This window comes from Heterocephalus glaber, unplaced genomic scaffold (genome assembly GCF_053883595.1).
Source record: "Heterocephalus glaber isolate CG9 unplaced genomic scaffold, H.glaber_assembly_v1.0 deba00001790, whole genome shotgun sequence".
NCBI classification, from domain to species: domain Eukaryota; kingdom Metazoa; phylum Chordata; class Mammalia; order Rodentia; family Bathyergidae; genus Heterocephalus; species Heterocephalus glaber.
In genome coordinates this window covers 1,710,537-1,716,031 of record NW_028258473.1, presented here as the reverse complement: position 1 = coordinate 1,716,031, position 5,495 = coordinate 1,710,537, and the positions used below count along the sequence as shown (strand labels likewise).

The 5,495-nt window shown below is 46.4% G+C and overlaps 1 pseudogene; it reads left to right on the top strand.

The window, feature by feature from the left end:
* The first annotated feature begins 420 nt into the window (after nt 1-420).
* LOC101706382 (spermatogenesis-associated protein 2 pseudogene) lies at nt 421-2,859 on the top strand (annotated as a pseudogene).
* Nucleotides 2,860-5,495: the final 2,636 nt, after the last annotated feature.

Here is a 5,495-nt window from a genome sequence, read left to right as displayed (position 1 = left end):
GGATCATATGACTTTTTCCTTTCCTCTGTCAAACTGATGACTTTTGGGGGTGGATCTTCCAATGCTGAACTAACACTGCCATCCTTATAACAAAACCACTTTCTACATCCTGCCAGATCTGACTTCTAATAGTTTGTTTTGTTAAAGAAATTTCTATCTATGTTCATACTTTTTTCTTCTATTATCTTTATCCAGTTTTAGGATTAGCACAATGTTGAGTTCCTAAAATGAGGGGAGAAGTGTTCCTTCTTTTTTCTGCTTTAAATGTTTGATATAATTTATCAGTTCAAATGTATATGAGCCTGGGCTTGCCGTGGGCCCCCGGGTACTGGTCTCTGTACCCCGCTGCCGGCTGGAGAGCTGAGAGCCCAGCAGGGCACGGCTTGGGCAGTGGCCGCGCCTCCTGTTTGCGTCCCTAGTCGGGGCGCCCTCGGCGGCAGTCAGGGAGCGCTCCGTTGGTCCAGCAGGCAGTATGTCAGGGCTTTTAGAGATGTCCCTGCCTGCAGTCCAGAAGCCATGGAGGAGCTAAGGTAGCCTCCCGGATCAGATGGGGAAGCCCCGTTCAATGGATACAAAATATAAGGATGACTTATTTCGGTTGTACGTGCAGTTCCATGAGGGCAAAGTGGACACCACCCCCAGCAAGCAGCAGCCTGGCAGCAATGAGTACCTCCGGGTGGCAGCCTCGACCCTGCTCAGCCTGCACAAGGTGGATCCCTTTTATCGATTCCGGTTGATCCAGTTCTATGAGGTGGTGGAGAGCTCCCTGTGCTCACTGCGCTCCTCGAGCCTGCGGGCTTTGCACTGCGCCTTCAGCGTGCTCGAGACTGTGAGCATCAACCTCTTCCTCTACCCGTGGAAGAAGGAATTCCGAAGCATCAAGACCTACACAGGCCCTTTCGTTTACTATGTCAAGTCGACATTACTGGAGGAGGACATCCGCGCTATCCTGAGCTACATGGGCTACACACCTGAGCTGGGGACTATGTACAAGCTCAAGGAGCTCGTGGAGAGCCTCCAGGTGAAGCCTTTGAGCTCTTTTTGGCCAAGGTAGAGTGTGAGCAGATGCTGGGGATCTACTCGCAGGTGAAGGACAAGGGCTACTCTGAGCTGGATGTCGTGAGCGAGCGCAAGAGCAGCGCAGAGGACGTAGGTGGCTGCTCCGATGCCCTGAGGCGGTGGGCTGAGGGCAGGGAGCACCTGACCACTTCCATGGCCCGAGTGGCGCTCCCGAAGTCGGCCAGTGAGTGGGCGGCCAAGGACTACTACAAGCCCCATGTGACCAAGCCCTCCAGGTCAGTGGACACGTACGACAGCTACTGGGAGAGCAGGAAGCCCCCCCTGAAGGCCTTGTTGAGCCTGCGGAAGGAGCCCGTGGCCACAGACTTGGGGGATGACCTGAAGGACGAGATCATCCGCCCGTCCCCCTCCTTCCTGACCATGTCCAGCTTCCCCATGGCAGCCCAGATGACCTTCCTCCCTCCTCGCCAAACAATGGGCTCGGCCTGCTGCGCAGCACATAATTCTCTGCTCAGGATGATGTGGACCTGTACACCTACCCGGACGCCAGGGCCGCATACTGCAGGCAGGACGCTCTTAGGCCAGATGTGTGGCTGGTCAGAAACAACGCCCACCCCCTCTACTATAAACGTTCACCCCCGGCCAAAGAGTCTGCTCTCTCCAAGTGCCCAAACTGTGGTCTGGCCTGCAACGCTCCCCTCTGCCAGCCCTGCGACAGCCTGCTCGCCTGTCCCTCGGCGCCCAAGTCCAGCAACTTCCCCATCAAGGCTGCTGCCCTTGACAGCCTGGCCCATGGGGCCCCGCTATGGGAAAAGCACTAGAGCCAGGCTCAGGCCCTTGACCGCCTGCCGCCCCTCCACTCTAAGTCCAAGCCCTCCACCGCAGCCACCTCCCGCTGCGGCTTCTGCAACCGCCCAGGGGCTGCCAACACCTGCACCCAGTGTTCAAAAGTTTCCTGCGACGCCTGCCTCAGCGCCTACCACTACGACCCCTGCTGCAAGAAGAGCGAGCTGCACAAGTTCATGCCCAACAACCAGCTGAACTACAAGTCCATCCAGTTCTCCCACCTCGTGTACAGATAGACCCCATCTAGCACCTTCCCACTACAAGGGCTACCCCACTGACCTCCTGGTTCCCTGGTGAGGAAGTGTTAATGCATCCGGTGGAAGCAGGGGCCTGAACTTGACCATGTAGGTGGCGGGGATCTGGCTTGCTGCACCCATGTGGGAGTTCACTTAGCAACTCATATTGCAATCGATGGCTGCTTCGTCATCTGACAAGGAGAGGGTGGCGCTTCCGCTCAGATTCAGTTTTGCTAATCTCTCCACTCCCTGTTCAGTTGGTTTTTGGTTTGGTTTGGTTTTGTTGTTTCTTCTAAGGAGTATTTGTGTCTGGGATTCATGCCGTGCCCACCCCTCCCACTGTGAAGCCAACATGGATGGGGAAGGCCCTTCAGGTCACCTCCAGATGCCCACCTGCAGCGGCGAGCTAGAGGCCTGTTGGCTTGTGAAATGAGCCCTCCTGCCACACTGGGCCTCTCCTGACAGCTCACCCTTTGGCCATCCTGTTCCCAAATGCAAGGATCCCCAGCCAGACCCCCTGCATCCTGCCTTTCCAGGTGTCAGAGGTGAAGTGAGTTCAGTATTAGCTGAATGTCACCGTGTTGCCACCACAGCTGTCAGCCCATGGTGTTTGTGAACTTCACGCTGGCACACTGACATGTGGACTTCCTACAGCAGGACTGACCTTTCCCTTTCTGTTGTTTGCACATGCCCCTCTTACTGTACTGTAAATAGATATTTTTGAGATTTATTTTTAAATAAATATTCAACTTTCAAATGTATATGAGCCTGCTGTTGTCATATAGGTAGGTTTTCAAGCTAGGAATATACTTTCTTTAATAGGTGCTATTCAAATTTTATATTTCCTCCAGAGTTAGTTTCATTAATTTGTCTTCCAAGGTACTTCTTACAAGTTGTCAAATTTATTTCAAAAAAGATTTTTGTAATATGCTTTCTATATCCTTTTAAATTCTGTAAAATCTGTGTTAATGTTGCCTAGATCTTAATATTGTAATTTAAAAATGTATAATTGATATTATGTAACAGGAAGAAAAGGTCTAAAGGAGCAGGGGAAGTGGGAGGGGTAGGGGAAAGGAAAAAAGAGAAAAGAAAAAATATGAGAAAAGGAAAAAATGGAAACAAAGTCTTTGCAAATAGGGAAGGGTGGAGATGGTGAAGGGAGGGCAAGGGAAGGGGAAAAAAAAAAGAAGCAAGATACTCATGTAATGGTACAAGATCCCAATGATGAATGTAACTGTATTTTATACCTAAAATGTACCAATAAACTTAATGGGAAAAAACCCAAAACAACAAAAAAAACACCTCTCCGGGGACCCTGTTAGGCAACTGCTTGTCAAACTTTGGACTGATGCCACTCTTGCTATTTTTATCCTTGCTAAGGATAATTGGCTCTAAAAATGTATACAATCCTCATTTTGCCTTTAAAAACTCTCCTTTGCCTCAACTTCCTTAAATACACATGCATATTCTCTTGCAATGCTACTCACCAATAAACTTTTTTTTTTTTGGTATCAGGGATCGAACTTGGAACCTTGTGCTTGAGGCAGGTGGTGGAACCACTGAGCTAAATCCCTGGCTTACCAATAAATTCTTAATCTTTGGAGAATCTTTCTCTGTTATTTAGGTTGACAGTGGTAATTTGTTAGGCATCAGTAGAAAACTAATACAATAGATGATTTCTCTTTTTCTGAAGGAGGGAACAGAGGACATAACTGAGCACTCTGAAGCCCTTTGAGATTATGTCAGTGGGAGCTCTTTTGCTTACAGCCAGAATTTTGCTTGCAAGACAGTACTTGAAAGCACAAACCTGACATTTTGCCCTGCTTCCAACAGGACCTATGACTGTTGGGAAAAATCCCACAGATGTCACACTTAGATAAACCACCAAAAGCGGGGCCTTCACATCTTATTCTAGTCCCCAACATAAGTAAAATATTGAGCATGTCCCACAAAGTGATCAGGACTTTCATGAAGATGATAATTATGTCAAAGATACAATTGTCGTTAGTCTGGCTATTGAGATAATAACTGGAAAATGACTGGTTTTCCACCACAGCAGACTACCCTAAGTGTGGTGACTTGGGTGATAATGCAAAGATTTGTCAATGTTGTTGTTTTAAATGTTTGTACTTCATTGATAAGTAAATGCTCTGATGTCTGGCTCCCTGGCAACTTTTGGAAATAAACTTTACCTTTTATTCTCAAAATAGTTTTGTTTTTGGCACGGGATACATGTTTCCCAAGTCTCCTAGTGTTCAGTATCTGCCTCAATTCCTCCCCATTTAAAACTTGATTCTCAGTAGACTGAGAAATAGAATGCTCAGGTATCTAATGTAGTTAAGTTTTGGGGTGGGCTGTCTAAACTGGAGGCTCTGGCTTTCTTTTTTTTCCATACACTTTCTCCTAAAGGCTTCTCTGACAATACCCTGCTACATTTTGCAGGTCCATTTCAATTTCCCAATGATCCCAATTTCTTCTGACTGATTTAGCAATGTGGGGACTCAGCACCATCGTGACCAAGTCAGTTAGAGCTCTTTGGTAGTTTACTTCCCTGTCTACATCTGACTCTTTTTAAAAAAATTAGTTTTATTAAGATATAATTTATATGGTAGAAATCTACCTATCAAAGTACACAAAGGGCTTTTAGTACATACTCCTAGAGTTGTGTAGCTATTACTATAACCCATGGTAGCACATCTGTACTGCCCTAAAGAGAAACTGTAGCTTTTAGCCAGTATTCATGCCCTTCCTCTAGCCTAGGCAATAGCTGTTGTGCTTTCTCTCTTAAGATTTGCTGATTCTGGATACTTCATAACTAAAATCATATAATATATGATCTTTTATGGTGGTTTCTTTCACTAAGCATATACTTTTCAAGGTTCACTGATGTTACAGTGTGTATTGGTGTTTCATTTATTCTTTTTGACAAGTAATAGTGTAAGAAAATGTTTACCACATTTTATTTGCCTACTCATCAGTTGGCAGATTTTGGGTTGTTTCCATTTTTTGGGCTATGAATAATAATTCTGGGACTATTCCTGTACAAGCTTTGGCATAGGCATGTTTTCATTTTTCTTGAGTATCCTTGGAGGAGCAGGATTACAGGGCATATGGTAACCACTGGAGGCATTTCCAGATTGTTCTGCAAGGTAGCCATATTATTTTACATTCTTATCATTAATGTGTGGGGTTGTAATTCCTTCACATCCTTTCTGACACTTGTTATTATTTATGTTTTTGATCCTAGACATCCTGCTGGATGGGAAGTGTGGCCTCATTGTCATTTTGACTTGCATGTCCTCCAGGGCTAATGATGATGAGTTTGGTGCTTGTGGACCCACTTGTGTATTTTCCAGGAAGAAATGACTACTCTAATCCTTTACTTACTTTTTA